At 38.2% G+C, this 18,817-nt stretch overlaps 1 pseudogene; it reads left to right on the forward strand.

Annotated features, from left to right (window-relative positions):
• The window catches only part of LOC129379580 (NACHT, LRR and PYD domains-containing protein 3-like), a 132,259-nt pseudogene that overhangs the window by 50,475 nt on the left and 62,967 nt on the right, over positions 1–18,817 (forward strand).

Genomic DNA, 18,817 nt, shown 5'->3' on the forward strand with positions numbered 1-18,817 from the left:
ACATCATAAATCTGATTTATTTGTTTAGCAAATATTTTAAAGAGAGAAAAACACTTTTATCTCCTCACTAAATTATTGCAAACTAGAAATTCCTCTAACTGAACTACAATTGTTTTAATATTCATCCTAAATAAATCATTCCTATTAGTTTATAGTTTCTTTCATTTCTAACAATGTTTCTTTACACCATGAAAGTTTATTATTGACTTCATAATAATCAATGTTGTTCTGATCTCTACTAAATCAGAACATTTTAAAGTTTGCACTTTCATTTATTTATTTTCTTGTTACTAAATATTAAAATGTTTCCATAATTTAGTGTTAATCTATTTTTGTCACATCATTAATATTTGTAATTCTCCTTCCATTAAACTGTTGCTGCTCCAAACTGACCAGATCAAAATAATGAATCAGCAAATAAAGTAAATGTTAACAAATTAGATTCATTGCATAAATCATTTATGTAAAGTAATAAAGTTTAGGATCCAGTTCTGACCCTTGTGGTTTTCCACAAGTAACTTTTAGTAAATTATAATTCATATTATTTGTACATTTTGATGTTTTGAGTAACTTTTACCCAGGAATGTGAAATGAATCATGATTCAGAAATAAGAGAATAATTATATAAAGATATATTGGAGACAGTTTATATGACCTATAGAAATAATATGTATTATAATAATGTTATTTCAGCTGCAGTAGTTTGGTAATATCAGGAACTACTGATTATTTTGTTGGATCTTTCTGATTATTTTCAGTTTGTATTTATAGTCAGTTCAGTTACTGCTGCAGGAATCAGCTGTTATTTTTCTCTGGACTTTTTTCTCCTCATGATTCCATCATGAGACATTTTCATCAGAACTTCTCTTTTTCTCATGAAGGTTTTATCAACAAGTCTCTAATTTCACTGCAGATTTTCTGCTGCTCTGAAAGAAGAATCTAAAAATCATGTGAGTTGTGATGTCATCAGTCCCACCACATCCCTCACATTTACTTTCAGTTTTAGAGTCAGACTGTTGTTCATATATTCTTCATCAACTCTTTGGATCATTTGATCAAACTGTAAGTTTTCTTGTTTTTCCTATTGAACTTTGATTTTCTTGTTTGTTTTTTCTCTCATGTTTTTAGAAAACATCCACTTCTGATTTCTGGTCAAAGTTTCATCTCTCTTCTTTTTAAAGTTTCATTTTCAGGATTATTAGATTACTGATGAACAGCTGATGTTTCTTTGGTTTTTCTCTGAACAAATTATTTCATGTTTCTATTTCCTGGATTCAAACTTTGAGTTGTTTAACCAAAAAAGATAAAAGATTAAACCATGATTTATCAGATATCCTGACTTAATTACACCTTGATTCGGTTTCTCAAAAGCAATAACACATATGTTACATTTATCCAATTATCCACTTATGTGACAATTTATCCTCTGCCAATAACCTGGCAGAGGATAAATTGCTGTTCTTAGTTCAGCCTGGTTCCCCAAACCCATCAGAAACCAAAGTGTTTATCAGTAATTCACCATCTTGTCTGCATGTTTTGGTCTTTTTTCCCTCCTGAAATAAAATGCTGCAAATTCATGTCGATATTCTGTCATGTACTATTATTATTTTTAACATTATGATGGTAGAAAATACTATTATCAAGCTTAAAAAGATTTATGTTACAGTTTGTTTCTGAAGACTGATGTTCTAACTTTGTCTAATTACACAGTGAGGTTGTAAAAAACCTCTAGATATGAAAAGCAACATGTTGACAATATAAAAAACAGGACATGTGGTAAGAGAGAGGGAGAAATGATGGAGAAATGAGGTGAGCAACGCAGCAACCTGGTACATTGCAGCAACCTGGTGCGTTGCAGCAACCTGGTGTGTTGCAGCAACCTGGTGCTTTGCAGCAACCTGGTACATTGCAGCAACCTGGTGTGTTGCAGCAACCTGGTTGTTCTGTGGGGGATGAGGGAGGGGAGCCGGCGATGCCAGCATCTCAGTGGGGAGCCAGACTCAGATGACAATAATTGTTCTCACTATTACACCTCAATGCAACTCCAGACAGAAAAACTTCTGATCGGTTCTGCTGAGCTTGCAAATTCTCCAAGGTTTATTCCTGAGGTTTCAGGAACTGCAACTGTTCTGTTTTTGTCATTAGGAACCAGTTCTTGTTTGTGGTTCTGCTCACACAGCATCTGAGTCTGAATGTTCACAGCAAGGCATTTCCTTGTATAAGACAGGCAGCCTCTCAATGGGCAGAACAGCTGCCAATGTTTTCTGGATTGTATGATATACCAGATAACTGACAAGCCCAAAAAGCAGAAATCCTGTTATGAAAAACTGAGTTTTATAAACATCATAAAATCCTCAACCAACAATATGGACAGACACAGGGCTTTTCACATTTTTATACTGTTGTTTTTCTAAAGAGGGAGAGGAAATGAGAAACCTGTAACATCAGATGAATGTCTGATGTTTTTTTCTTCTCTGAACAAATTGATTTATGATTTTTCTTTCTTTGTATCAAACTCTGGTCTCCACCATTAAAGTCAGACACACCAAGTTTGTCCCACTTCCTTTCAGAATTAAATGCTGTCACACTAAAATGTGTTCAATTCAGTCAAATTAATACTTAGTTCATCTTAGTGGCACATTTAATCCAGTTGTAGAGTTTAATAATTAACTAAAATATTTCCTGTTCAGGTTGAATCAGTGAATGTAAATGTTGCTCCATGTCTCCATCTAGTGGACTGATAGTAGAAGTGCAGCAGCTGATGGCAGCTTCCTCTGCCTCTCTGCTGTCTGACTGCATTCACCTGACACTGATATGAAGCAGAGAAGAAGAGCCAATCAGAGGAGGAGCAGCTGATCTTTTTCCAGCACTAATGATGTAAAGGATGATCAGAGTTGATGTGCAGATGAATGATGTGTGTTTCCTCTGCAGGTGAAGCTAGAAAGTGTGTGTGAGCTGATGTGAATTCAGCAGCATGGATCAGTGTGAGGACAGAGAGGAGGGAGTCCCTCCCTCTAAAACCACTCTGTGTGGGGAAGATGAGAGCCAGAGCAAAGGTCAGAGGTGAGGTCACCATCTCTAACTGTCCACAGCCCTTTTCACACAGCGTTCACTATATCAGGCCAGAACAGACGTGGTGATGAAGCTGCTGCTGCTCCTCTTTGTTGATTAAGTTTTAATCATCATGTTTCTGTCAGGATCCATCAGAGACTCAAACCAGAAGCAGAACCAGAACCAGAACCAGAACCCAGCTGTGTGTCCTTTAAGAGTAACAGGTCACAGAGTCTTCCCCCTGAATTTAAATCTCCTGGATCTCCACCATCAGAGAGGTGAGCTGTTTCTAACTGCTGTAACTTCTGTTTATATCTGTTATTGTGGCCATGTGATGATAAGTTCTGTTGGGTTCTGTTGTCATGAAAACATTGGACTGAATTTCAGGTTATTTTTCTTTTCATACGTCAAAGATGTAATACGTATGATGTCTCCATGAAAACATGTTCCAATAATGAACATGTTACTATGAACACAATAAAGTTCAACTGGATCCTTTGTATAAAAATCAACAGGTCCGTTTGGATCCACAGTCTCTACCCAGAGCTTCACTAGTTAACAGAATCTCTAAATCTGATCTGATGTTTACCTGACATCAATTTAACCATCATTCATTGGACAGTTATTGACTCCATACAGAAAGAATCTTATAAATCCTCAGTCAGGACTCACTCTTATAAACTATTATGTTGACATGACATTTGGACCAGAAACATTTAACTGTGTTTTATTCTGTTTTGTTTTAGCCAAATTTTTCCAAATGAAACAGTCATTTAATTAGTCCGATATTAATATTAACAGAAGAACAAAAAGACAGAAGTGAATTTTATTTCTAGGTTGATATTTGCATCTTTCTCTAAAATCTGACAAAAGACAGATTCATTCTGAAATAAAAACATTTTCTATGAATTATTTTATGATTCCACCTCTGAAGTTCAAACATCATCCAACATGGCAGATTATCAACCATTTCTACAGTGAAACTAAATATTTAGTGGATCTGATTGAGCAGTGGGCTTCAGTGTCTCTAACGGACCATCTGGTTCTGATTGAAGCTCCATCAGATCCTCCTTGGATGGTCAGAGTGGAAATGATTCCTGGTTCTGCTCCATGTCAGAGCTCAACACTAAGATCACCAAACTGTTCTCTCAGTCATTTAAACCAACATGTTGGTCTCAGAAACAAATCTTTCTGCTCTTTAAAGAAGGCTGGACATTATTCAGGAGGATCAATGATCAGGAACATGTTGGAGGATTGGGCCGGTTCTGATAGGAATCATTTAGAACATCAGGTTGATGATTTGTCTGGTTCTGATTTTATTTTACAGTAACATAAAAATTATCTCAAAAGCAAACAGAAAGTTTCTAATGAGATTTTTTGATTCAGGATCCATCAGAGACTCAAACCCGAACCAGAACCAGAACCCAGCTGTGTCTCCTTTAAGAGTGACATATCAATGGATCATCCTGTGGTTGACTTTAAATCTCCTGGATCTCCATCATCAGAGAGGTGAGCTGTATCTAATTGCTGTAACTCTGGAAACTGAACCAGTAAGAACTCAGATGTTTCCAGTTATATTTCCAGAGGTTTGATCCATATCTACAGAAATCAGCTGCTCTGTTCTCATGAAAACACCTTCATATCTTTGTCTCTGGATGTTGATGATGATGTTCTGTTGCTTCCTGGCTCCATGTCAGACTAACAGTGGATCACATTTCCACTGGGAAATACCTGGTAAAGCCATTCTGGTCCATCAGGACTTGGTTCCTGTGTGCATTGTGAGAGCAGTTCAGCAGGGAAGGAAAGCTTCATGATGTGGTTGGTGAGATCTGCTGGAACTCAACCAAACTGAGCTGATGTGGACCATCAGAGGTTCTGCTGGTTCTTAATGGGATCAGCAGGAACATTAAATCTTTACAAATACTTAGATCACCTGGTTCACTGCTCACATCCAGATATCACTTCATGGACCTTTACCTTCTGATTGTCTCTGTGTGGACAGATACAATGTGAGCTCACTGGCTTCCAGGGATCTACAGGATCCATTTTAAAATCCTCTCTATAACATCCAGTAGAGGATCCCACATGGACACACCCACATATTTCAGACCTCCTTCATGTCCACATCACCTCAGATCTAGTCATCAGAACCTGATGGATGTCCCACACTGTCCTGAAGACCTGTGTGGACAGAGCCTTCACTTCCACTGTCCCCAAGCTCTGGGAAACTGTCTCCACCAGCATCAGATCTGCTGACAGTTTGGAGTGTTTGAAGTCCAAGTTCAAAATCAACTTTTTAAAATGGTTCCTGGATTATTATGGTGTTACTGGTATTCATCAATGTACATCATCTTCCTTTTTCTAACTTTGAAATAGGTAGGAATATTATTTTCTAATGTTAAGAACAGAGAAATGTCTTCACTTTGCTCATTAATTTCCTGTGTTTCCCAGGTCCATCAGTCTCCACGTGCGCAGGAGAATAATAAAGAACAATCATTCGACTTCAGACATATCTAGAGCTTTATCCAGAGAATTCAATGGATACAGAATGTTACATCAGCATTACACCCAGATCGACAAGAAGTCCGACATGAAAACACAAAAAGTTACCTGCAACGAGTTGAAAAGAAAAGTCAAAAAATGCATTTTTGGGAATTGCTCACTCCAGCACAAAGCAATTTGATCTTCTGCTGTAAAACAAAGCTTTTCATAAGAATGTATATTCCCTTCATTAAAATATATGCATTAGAAGGTGTGTTCTTCCATTGTGGAGCTGTCTTAATGTTAACTTTAATACCTCTGGGGCCTGCTAAACCACCCAGATCTTCCAGTTCCAGTATCCTGGTTTTAGATTTATGACGTGCAGCTGGGCCGTCGTCTCTGCCTAAGTGATTCAACAAGAAACTGATTTCTATTTTAAAGAAACTGCAACAAAATCTAATGCCAAATAATAACTATGAGTTAGGATCTTTAACTGCAGGGTTGTCTAATTTAAAAAGCTCTTTTTGAAATACCTAAAATATTTTAAAAGTAAGAATAGTTTTCTAATCCTATTGTATTTTAGTAATATAAATTGCATGCACATAATATGGTTAAAACTAATTCAAAAGACGCTGTTTAATGCTTAAGGAAATCTCTTAATATGTTTAATTATACTTTGGAGAAGACTTAAAAGTTTTAATGTTTCACTGAACTCTTGAAACAACACCAAAGAATTTATTGATCCTGATAAAACATAGACTCCCTGCACCTGCAGACCACTTTAGGGAGTACAATAATGTCTATCTAAACAAAAAACCTCCTTAGAGATTTATGTAAATTCAGAGAGTCACCAGTTGTTTAGTTTGGATCTTTATCTAAGTTTACCTAACTTTAAATCTATTCTAATGTTCATGCTCCATCTAATATTTCATATGCATGAAGGTTGACTGTCTTTAAAATTATGCTAACCAAACTTATATTCTCAACACTAACCATTTCAAACAGTATAGGTGGAAATAACTGTACTGTTCATGTGATCCTCTTTTTTTCTTTATCAAAGACTTTTAATGTGAAACTCCTGGAGATTTCCTCTGTGAAAACTGCTTGATGAATATTTTCTGACTTCCTAATTGTTCCTGGTTCCTCCACAGAGTGGACCAGCAGAGCTCAGAGGTTCCCAGGGGTCCATCTGCCCAGCAGCTTCAAACACAGCTGGACTCCATATTTATGGTCTGTATATGAACAACAACTACTTTTCCATGGGTTCTGTTCAAAATTACCTTCATGCTGCACTTTGTAGACCAGAGGACTGTGTCGTGGCCATTTATGTTAAATTTTGTGAATTATAATTTGTAACAATTTAGTTTCTTTTTTTTGGGTAGTTAGAATTTATTTAAGTTGATTTAGAATTGACATTTGTAAGAATTTTGTATTTGGAATTGTTTAGAGTAAGACTATGTGAATTGTTAGACCCTCCCATTAATTTGAGTAATTAAAAACACACCAGGTGCTGGGTGCGGCAAAGAAATTTGTTTGGTAAATGTCTGGTGTGTTGAGGGGAGGTGGTAAAATGATTTTTTGACCACTTTCTGGAGCATTTTTGTTGGACACCCTTTTAAGATTAATTTTCAATTTGACTACGTTTTAAGACACTTTAATTATGTATTTTTTGTCACTATTTTTTCCAAGAAATAAATTATATTTTTTACAAACATTGAAGAAGTGCGTTCAAAATCACCGCCTCTTAACACCCACGGCCTTAGATGGAAATTTGGATTTTTTTGGAAAATAGAAGGCCGTGACAGACTGTCAGTCTGTCCAACATCCATCTGGTGTTTGGCTCCATGATTTCACTCTGATGTTTCCTTCATCTATTATTCTGTTCCAGCTGCTGGAGGACAACATTGTTACTTTTGTGAAGAAAGAACTGAAGAAGATCCATAAAGTTCTGGGTCCAGATTACCCAGAACATTCAGAGAGTCAGAGAGATGATGAGGTGTTGGAAGGTGATGATGAAGAACAGAGGAGGAGCAGCAGAGAGGCAGTGATGAAGATCACACTGAACTTCCTGAGGACGATGAAGCAGGAAAAGCTGGCTGACCATCTGCAGAGCAGTAAGAGGATTTCTAAAGAGATTTGAAATGATAAATTACACATTTGCTGAAGTGATGGAATAAAATTCAAAAGATGATTTTATTTAATGTCTGATTTTTGTTATTTTGTTAATGTAGGACATCTTCCTGCAGTTTGTCAACATCAACTTAAATCTGGTCTGAAGAAGAAGTTCCAGTCTGTGTTTGAGGGAATTGCTAAAGCAGGAAGTCCAACCCTTCTGAACCAGATCTACACAGAGCTCTACATCACAGAGGGAGGGACTGGAGAGGTCAATGATGAACATGAGGTCAGACAGATTGAAACAGCATCCAGGAAACCACACAGACCAGAAACAACAGTCAGACAAGAAGACATCTTTAAAGTCCCACCTGGAAGAGATCAACCAATCAGAACAGTGATGACAAAGGGAGTGGCTGGCATTGGGAAAACGGTCCTAACACAGAAGTTCACTCTGGACTGGGCTGAAGACAAAGCCCACCAGAACATCCAGTTCATATTTCCATTCACGTTCAGAGAGCTGAATGTGCTGAAAGAGAAAAAGTTCAGCTTGGTGGAACTTGTTCATCACTTCTTTACTGAAACCAAAGAAATCTGCAGCTTTGAACACTTCCAGGTTCTGTTCATCTTTGATGGCTTGGATGAGAGTCGACTTCCACTGGACTTCCACAACAAGGAGATCCTGACTGATGCTACAGAGTCCACCTCAGTGGATGTTCTGCTGACAAACCTCATCAGGGGGGAAACTGCTTCCCTCTGCTCTCCTCTGGATAACCACACGACCTGCAGCAGCCAATCAGATCCCTCCTCAGTGTGTTGGCATGGTGACAGAGGTCAGAGGGTTCAATGACCCACAGAAGGAGGAATACTTCAGGAAGAGATTCAGAGATGAGAAACAGGCCAGCAGGATCATGTTCCGCATGAAGACATCACGAAGCCTCCACATCATGTGCCACATCCCAGTCTTCTGCTGGATCACTGCTACAGTTCTGGAGGATGTGTTGGAGACCAGAGAGGGAGGAGAGCTGCCCAGAAGCCTGACTGAGATGTACATCCACTTCCTGGTGGTTCAGACCAAAGTGAAGAAGGTCAAGTATGATGGAGGAGCTGAAACAGATCCTCACTGGAGTCCCAGAGAGCAGGAAGATGATTGGTTCTCTGGGAAAACTGGCTTTTGATCAGCTGCAGAAAGGAAACCTGATCTTCTATGAATCAGACCTGACAGAGTGTGGCATCGATATCAGAACAGCCTCAGTGTACTCAGGAGTATTCACACAGATCTTTAAAGAGGAGAGAGGTCTGTACCAGGACAAGGTGTTCTGCTTCGTCCATCTGAGTGTTCAGGAGTTTCTGGCTGCTCTTCATGTTCATCTGACCTTCATCAACTCTGGTATCAACCTGATGGAAAACTCATTTACACTTCAGACAGCTTCCTTATTTAATCAACCCTAAATTAAAGTCTCTCCATCAGAGAGCTGTTGACCAGGCCTTACAGAGTCCAAATGGACACCTGGACTTGTTCCTCCGCTTCCTCCTGGGACTTTCACTGCAGACCAATCAGAGACTCCTACAAGGTCTGCTGACACAGACAGGAAGTAGCTCACAGACCATTCAGGAAACAGTTCAGTACATCAAGGAGAAGATTAATGAGAATGTGTCTGCAAAGAAAAGCATCAATCTGTTCCACTGTCTGAATGAACTGAATGATCGTTCTCTAGTGGAGGAGATCCAACAGTCTCTGATTTCAGGAAGTCTCTCCACAGATAAACTGTCTCCTGCTCAGTGGTCAGCTCTGGGTTTCATCTTATTGACATCAGGAAAAGATCTGGATGTGTTTGACCTGAAGAAATACTCTGCTTCAGAGGAGGTTCTTCTGAGGCTGCTGCCAGTGGTTAAAGCCTCCAACAAAGCTCTGTAAGGACACAGATTAATGCATTTATTATTGATCAAATGAAAACATTTAATGATGTGCTAAATATTTATTCATGTGGTTTTAGTTTATTTATTGATGTATTGTCTCCAAGATGTTGCCCACAGGGATACATCGGGAGAATGTATATTAATATGTAACATTATCACCACAAAAACCCCATCATCATTATACATTATTAAAGAAGCAAAACTCATCTCTCTGCTAAAACTGAGATTGGATCAATTTAGTTTTATTGTGGAATTCAAAAGTTTCATTTCCAGCGTCCTTGTTCTTTTTAGATCAGTCCTTCAAAGATTTTGACCCGACAATTGACCAAATCAATTCACAACAAAAGACAACATAGATATGTGCAACAATACGTATAATATGCATGTTCAATTATGTTCTTTTTCAAAAAAGAACATAATTGATTGGAAAGTAAAATATTTTTCCTCCCTGTCTCCACAGACTGAGTGACTGTAACCTCTCAGAGAGAAGCTGTGAAGCTCTGTCCTCAGTTCTCAGCTCCCAGTCCTCCAGTCTCAGAGAACTGGACCTGAGTAACATCAACCTGCAGGATTCAGGAGTGAAGCTTCTCTCTGCTGGACTGAAGAGTCCAAACTGCAACCTGGAAACTCTCAGGTAAAATGTTCTCAATCCTGGTGAAACCAGATTTCTGTCCATTATAGTCTATCAGTTGTGATGCAAATGTTTTTCCAATAATAGAGTAAAATAATAATAGATGTATTACTGTGAGATGGGTGTTTCTCCTGTACATTAGTTTTCTGGTTAACAGTTCACAACAAAAGGCAACATACAGACATTAAAAAAACTGTTCCTTAAATCAGTTCAAGAAGAACTTTTTTTACTGGACAGTAAAAGATCCATTTTGAAGAACTTTTTTTATATTCACATTTTTATTGAGAAAGCACATTATACAATGATATAATTATATTTAATTTGTTCTCATTTTTACACTCTGTTTTCACACTTTTTTCATTGACAAAAAAAACACACAAAAAAAAAGACAAAGCAAAACCAACAAAAACCAACCAGAGCTGAAGTGAGAGTGGCAGGTAGCCTGATTACCAACAATCATTGACATTGCATATCAAATCAAAACATCAGTCTGAATGATAACAAGGTTTATGAAACATCAGACATAACAATTTTGCCATATTCTGTCCACTTTGTCCATATCAATCAATCAATCAAATTTTATTTATATAGCACATTTCAGCAACAAGGCATTTCAAAGAGCTTTACATCAAAACACAAAACACAAAGTCATGCAACTTAAAGACTAGCCTCAGTCCGGTTCTTCACTTAGGATTCTAATTCCGAGGATAGAAAGTTTTACTCACAGAGAGAGATGAGCACCACTCACTCTTGTATGCACACACACACACAACAGCAATGACATGGCAATAAAAACCGCAGCAACAAACAATTTTCTATCAGTGCGAGGATTCTTCCTTATGGGAAGTCCTCATAAAATGAGGGACTCAAAACACCTCTCTTGTAGATTTTAGTTGAACCAACTGGGATTCTACACCCTCTGGGAATTTAGTCAAGTTGTTCTGACAAGGCCTCCAACCTGGGAATTTAGCTGAGAAGTATCAGCTGGGCCTCCAACCCTTTGGTACTTTAGTCAAAATACTATTTGACAAGGACTCCAACCTAGAAATTTAGCTGAGAAATATCAGCTGGGCCTCCAACCCTTTGGAATTTAGTCAAGTTGTTCTGACAAGGCCTCTAACCTGGGAATTTAGCTGAGAAATATCAGCTGGGCCTCCAACCCTTTGCTACTTTAGTCAAAATACTATTTGACAAGGACTCCAACCTAGGAATTTAGCTGAGAAATATCAGCTGGCCTCCAACCCTTTGGAATTTAGTCAAGTTGTTCTGACAAGGCCTCCAACCTGGGAATTTAGCTGAGAAATATCAGCTGGGCCTCCAACCCTTTGGAATTTAGTCAAGTTGTTCTGACAAGGCCTCCAACCTGGGAATTTAGCTGAGAAATATGAGCTGGGCCACCAACCCTTTGGAATTTAGTCAAGTTGTTCTGACAAAGCCTCCAACCTGGGAATTTAGCTGAGAAGTATCAGCTGGGCCTCCAACCCTTTGGTACTTTAGTCAAAATACTATTTGACAAGGACTCCAACCTAGGAATTTAGCTGAGAAATATCAGCTGGGCCTCCAACCCTTTGGAATTTAGTCAAGTTGTTCTGACAAGGCCTCCAACCTGGGAATTTAGCTGAGAAATATGAGCTGGGCCACCAACCCTTTGGAATTTAGTCAAGTTGTTCTGACAAAGCCTCCAACCTGGGAATTTAGCTCAGAAGTATCAGCTGGGCCTCCAACCCTTTGGTACTTTAGTCAAAATACTATTTGACAAGGACTCCAACCTAGGAATTTAGCTGAGAAATATCAGCTGGGCCTCCAACCCTTTGGAATTTAGTCAAGTTGTTCTGACAAGGCCTCCAACCTGGGAATTTAGCTGAGAAGTATCAGCTGGGCCTCCAACCCTTTGGTACTTTAGTCAAAATACTATTTGACAAGGATTCCAACCTACCAAAAAAAAAAATTACATTTCAAATACAGTTCTAAACAAGTGTGTTTTTAGTAGAGATTTAAAGGAAGTCAGGGTTTCCGCTGTTTTACAGTTTTCTGGAAGTTTGTTCCAAATTTTTGGTGCATAGATGCTGAAAGCTGCTTCTCCTCTCTTGGTTCTGGTTCTGGGGATGCAAAGCAGACCAGAACCAGAAGACCTGAGAGGTTGGGAAGGTTGATACAACAACAGCAGATCTTTACTGTATTGTGGTGCTAAACCGTTCAGTGCTTTGTAGACTGACAACAGTATTTTAAAATCTATTCTTTGAGCTACAGGGAGCCAGTGGAGGGACTTTAAAACTGGTGTTATGTGCTCTATCTTCCTGGTTCTAGTGAGAACGCGAGCAGCAGCGTTCTGGATCAACTGCAGCTGTTTGATTGATTTGTTGGACAGGCCTGAAGATGCTGTTGCAATAATCAATGCGACTAAAGACAAACGCATGAATGAGTTTTTCTAGATCTGGCTGAGACATTAATCCTCTAATCCTAGAGATGTTCTTCAGGTGATAGAAGGCCGACTTTGTAATTGTCTTTATGTGGCTTGCAAGGTTCAAGTCCGAGTCCATCACTACTCCCAGGTTTCGGGCCTGATCGCTAGTTTTTAGTTGTAATAACTGAAGCTGTGCATTGACTCTAGATCGTTCCTCTTTAGGTCCAAAAATAATGACTTCAGTTTTGTTTTTGTTCAGTTGGAGAAAGTTTTGGCACATCCACACATTTATCTGTTCTAAACATTTATTCAGTGATTGGATAGGTTCAGAGTCACCTGGTGACATCGTAATGTAGAGTTGTGTGTCATCCGCATAGTTATGGTAGCTAATATTATTTCCTTTTATAACCTGAGCTAGTGGGAGAATATAAATATTGAATAAGAGGGGTCCTAGGACTGAACCTTGGGGTACCCACATGTGACCTTTGACCTCTTTGATGAAAAGTTTCCAATTGAGACAAAGAAATCCCTGTTCTTTATGTAGGATTCAAACCAGTCGAGCACCGAATCGGAGTCCAATCCAACTCTCCAGTCGATTCAGTAATATGTCATGGTCGACAGTGTCAAAGGCTGCACTGAGGTCCAACAGAACCAACACCGTGGTTCTCCCACAGTCCGTATTTATATGGATGTCATTGAATACTTTTTACGAGGGCAGTCTCCGTGCTGTGGTGAGCACAAAAACCAGACTGGAAAGTGTCAAAGCAGTTGGTCGTCATGAGGAAATTATTTAATTGTTCACACACAGTTTTTTCAATAATTTTGCTGATGAATGGGAGGTCAGAGGTCGGCCTGTAATTCTGCAATAGCGATTTGTCCAGGTTGTTATTTTTTAACAGTGGTTTGATGACTGCTGTTTTCAAAGCTTGGGGGAAAACGCCTGATGTGAGTGATGAGTTTACTATTTGGATCAGATCAGTAGCAATAACAGGCAGGACTTTCTTAAAGAAACGTGTGGGTAGGACATCCAGACAGCAGGAGCTTGAACTTAATTGACTTATAATTTGTTCTAGAGTTTTATAATTAAGTAGTTGAAAATGGGTCATTTTTTCTGTATTTGTTTTGTTCTGGTACAGCAATGGTTCTGACTTTGAAGTTGATGTGCAGATTAATCCTCTGATTTTTTGGATTTTATCTGAAAAGAAATCAGAAAACTTATTACAGGCAACATTAGATTGGAGTTCAGGTGGTAACTTCACTGGAGGGTTTGTGAGCCTGTCAACTGTTGCAAATAAAGCTCGAGCATTGTTGATGTTTTTGTTTATGACATCTGCAAAGAAAGCCTCCCTTGCATGTTTTAGTGCTAAGTGATAGTTACGTAGTTTTTCTTTGTAGATGTCGTGATGAATGTGAAGTTGAGTTTTACGCCATTGTCGTCCTGCCCTGCGGCAGACTTGTCTTGCAGACCGAACTATTTGTGCTTTTCTCCATGGAGATTTCTTTCTACCAGTCAAAACCTTTACTTTAATTGGGGCAATGGAATCAATGATATGAGACTTTAGACTGAAAATCATCTGCCAACTTATCTACATCATTACAGCTTAAGGGTGAGGAGGAAGAGTAGATTTGATTAAATGTTTCTGCTGTGTTTTCTGTGAAAGAACGTTTTGTGACAGTAGCTGTTTGTCCAAGTGGGTCAAAGAATAAAGAACCTTCAAAGATAACAACAAAATGATCCGACAGGGCAACATCAGTTACAGAGACATTGGAAATATTCACACCCTTACTGATAACCAGGTCCAGTGTGTGTCCTTGAGTGTGTTGCTTGTTTGACATGTTGTGTTAATTTAACATTTATTCAGGGAAATCAATACTCAAGTTCAATTCATTTCCAACAGATGAGGATGCAAACTTAGAGTCTGGAATTGCTGAAGATTCAGATCTCAAGGAAGTTGTTTTCTTGCCATGATCAGTAGGAAACAATTTCCAAGGCAAAAAAGCAGGCTGATCCAAAATTTTCTAAAATATCAGAGAGCTTTTTTGCTCCTCTGTTTTCGGGTTTGTCCACATGAATGTGAAAATCACCAACAATTATTAAACAATCATAATCAATGCATATGAGAGAAAGAAGATCATTCAAGTCAGTAAAGAAATTTTCCACATATGTTGGAGTTTTGTATAAAGTTAGAGTCAAAGTTTGTTTGTAGCCTTTAACCTGAATTCCAAGATACTCAAAAGATGTGAAATGACCGAAAGAGATTTTACTACAGTTTATGGTATTTTTAAATATAGAAGCCACGCCTCCTCCTTTTTTATGTTTTCTATTCTCACTTAAAAAATTGTAGTCAGGAGGCGCTGATTCAATTAGTACAATTTGGTCATTATCGTCATTCAACCATGTTTCTGTCAGAAACATAACATCAACATTATACTCAGTGATGAAATCATTAATTAATAGAGCTTAACACAGAGTGATCTGATATTTAAAAGTGCTATTTTAAGTGACTTGGAGGCCAAAAGATTTTCAGTCTGAGGTTCCTTTAGACAGGGGATCAGCCTGAGGTTTGAATTAGGACCGCTGAATTTCATATTTCTATTTTTTGTAAATTTTCTTGTAGTGATCTGGACAGGTAATGTCCTGTTCTGCAGAACCCGGGGGCCAGATACATTCTGGATGGAGACAGGTGTAAAGATAATATCAGGTCCCAGGCCTCAGACCTCAGAAACACAGAGTGATGGATCCTGTGGAAAGTCAGGGGCAGGTTGCTTAAATGTATTGAGGTCTGCTACGTGAGTACTAAGGAGAGACGTGCCGAGGCGAACCTGTTTCATTCCATCTGTAAATTTAAGAAACTGTGGTCCGGAAGACATTTCTTCATTGGTATCCATTGAATCCTGTGAATGATTGGAGGAGCAGAGAGGGAGGGGGGGAAGGAGCGAGGGAAGCAGTCACTCCGTCTACAGTCGATTTATCAGCTCGTTTTGGAATATCGTGTTCCTGATCCGGGGAGCGTTCCATCCTAGTCAGACATCATATAGAAAGTGTCCCTCTGCAAATTAATGGAAAAAGACAGTCTCTCCAATAGTCTCTCTTTCACTACATTAATCCAGTCCTCGGTTGTTGGAGGTTCCTGTTTAAACCATTTTCTTGTGAGGCTCTTTTTGCTCCCCGCCAGCAAAATGTACAGAAGTTTCTCATCATTATAGTTCAGTTTGTCGGCCGGTATGTTACATAACAATATGCATTCAAAGGTTAAAGGAAAATTAAATGCAAATACGTTATGTAAATGTTCATGGATCCAACAATATTGCTGGATGGTTTTACAGTTCCAGGAAACATGTAAATGATTGGCAGCGTACCTGCCTCATCTCCAGCAGGTATCAGCCCTTCACTGACATCGTTTCTGCTCTGGGGTTGTGAACAATCTTCTAAGGCTTTTCCAGCAAAATTCACGCCAAACCTTCGATCTTGTAAGGTATCTTACAGATGTGGTCCCAATCTTCTTCTGGATTCGTCAGGCTGCTTTCTTTTCGCCACTTCATTTTCAAATAAGCAGTGTCGTCCTTCTAACACCACAGGATGGCGATGTTCAACCTGGAAAAAGTTTTTCCGGATTTTGATTTAAATACTAATATAAATGTTTCCACAAATTTGAAATTATGAAAATGTACTTTTATATCCTGATTAAAATAAGTTCTGCTCTGGAGATATTTGAAAAATTCATCTGCGCATAAATTGGAATTTCTTTTTAAGGTCTCAAAACATTGGAACGCCCTCTTGTGGACAAAAGAATAGTAACTAGTGAGGCCTTTTGAAATCCACTTCTTTAATCCATCATCATGTTGATTTGGGATGAAATCTGAATCGTAAGCGAACCATCTTAAACCTTTAGAGGCCTTTTCTAAACCACATATTCTAATTGCTTCATTCCAGGCTGATAACATTCCTTGTGATTTTGGTTCATCTGCCAAATGAATTTTGCTTTGCGATTTTGTCGGCTATTATGGCTTTAATCTGTGTTGTTTTGACTGTTTCCCCTTCCACATCTTCCATCCCACAGTGTAATCCGGACAGCAAAAACATATCAAAGGTCTCAATTGAGCTGCACAAAAATATTCTCATAAACAAGAAAGCCCACAACCTCCTTTGTCCTTTCTTAATGGTAAAGTTTTTATTTGACTCTGGCTTTTTTCCCTTTCCAAATGTATTTTGACAGCATCTTATCCCATTTTACAAAATGTCTTGAGGGTATGGGAACTGGCAGGGATTTAAATATACAACATTTGGGGAAGGATGTTTAATCTAACTGGAGTGTAGGTTGGAAAAGGTATTTGGGCATTCTATCTTTGATATCCGACTTTTGTTCATAATTGTCCTCAAACATTTTAGTAGGGTCACGATGTATCACCGCCCCGAGATACCTAACACCATCCACATCCCATTGCCATTGATAGCGATTCTTAATTTCAAAATGGTGAATCATAATTTAGCATTAGTACCTGTGTTTTCTCACATTAACCCTGTATCCTGAGAACAAACCGAATTCTGATAACATTTTCATTATTTTGGGAGAACCTGCATAGGATGAGATATAACAAGTAACAAGTAACAAATAGAGCCAATTGTTGATCCCCTGCTGTGGTTCTGACTCCACTGATATCCTGACTCTGTCTGATCCATCGGCTCAATGGTTCTATGAACAAGGTGAAGAGGACTGGCAACATGCAGCCACCCTGTGGAGGACCTCACTGCAGTATGAATTAATCACTAAGGTCTTTATAATAAATAGTATTTATTATAAATTTATCAAATCCAAATCTCTCAAGTACCTGATATAAAAGGACCACCTCACAGAATCAAATGCCTTTTCAGAGACTAATCTTATCACTAGAGTCTCTAGTTTTTGTCTATGAACCTGGTTCATTATGTGCAAAACTTTCCTAATGTTGTTCTGAACTTGATGGTGTTTGATAAAATCTGTTTGATCTTTATGTATTAGTCCTGGTGAAATTGTTTCCAGTCTCTGAGATGATGGAAATGAACAACTTATAATCAATATTTAATACACTGATTGGGCTGTAGTTACTATAATCTAGGTTATCTTTTCCTTCTTTCTGAATTATAGAGATTCTTGCTTCCCTCCATGAGGGGGATACAATTTTTCCTCCATTCCCCAATTAAATGTTTTCTGCAAGGTGGGAGTCAAATGATCCTTCATTATTTTGTTTCATTTTGGGCCAAATCCAAACACTATATTCACTCCTGCCATTTTCCCCCTTTTAGTCTTTTAATTCCTGAATGAATTTCTTTGTTGGTTATTAACATTTTATTTTGTTCCTCTGACATGGTTTGGGAATAAAGTTTCCTGTAACAATTCTGAAAATATTGTTGAATTTTCTCCTCTTTAGTTTCTATTTGACCATTTAGAGGATTTATTTTATATTCCTCTCTGTTTGCTGTTTTCTGAGTTAATACATAAGAAGTTTTAGTGATTTTCCCCCTGCATCACAGTGCTGCTGCTTGTTAAAAATTATTTATTCTCTGTACATCAATCATGCTTCGGTCACCTAATTCTTTTTAAAATTTTACAATATCAGATTTAATGCGTTCATAGTCACGGAGTGCTGGTGTTGAAGCTCTAGCTGTTTATCTTCCAAGTATTTACGTTTGTGTATATTTTCTCTTTTTAGGTTATTTTCCCTCTAATCACTGCCTTCAGTGCATCCCATAATATTGCTGGTGACACGTCGTCATTATCATTTTGAGCTAATTTTTTTTTCTTTCTTTAAATTCTCTTTATTGATTGGGTAGTTTAGAATATTTGTGTTTAACCTCCATAAGGTGGATCTATTTTTCCTGTTCAGACAAAAATCAGCATAAACTGGATTCTGATCAGAAATTGTTCAGGGACCAATTTCAAAGGTTTTGAATTTAAACAAATCCTTTTTGAATATAAGAATGTAATCTAACCTACATTATGTTATGTGGATACAAGAAGTGGGTGATTCTCTATTAGTTTGGTGATGTCAACGAATCCTAAATCGGATTCAGCCATATTACCTCTGTTGGTTCCTGAGTTTAAGTCAAAAGTTGCAGCAGAACTTCTTCAATTAGAGATGATTAGTGGTTAGCATTAGTCAACATGCTAGCAATATATTCTGAACTTTAAACATCTATTTGGCGATAAAAAGCATCAGTTTTGAAGTAATTTGCTCAC

The sequence above is a fragment of the Poeciliopsis prolifica genome, unplaced genomic scaffold (genome assembly GCF_027474105.1).
Source record: "Poeciliopsis prolifica strain line A6 unplaced genomic scaffold, Auburn_PproV2 SCAFFOLD059, whole genome shotgun sequence".
NCBI classification, from domain to species: Eukaryota; Metazoa; Chordata; class Actinopteri; order Cyprinodontiformes; family Poeciliidae; genus Poeciliopsis; species Poeciliopsis prolifica.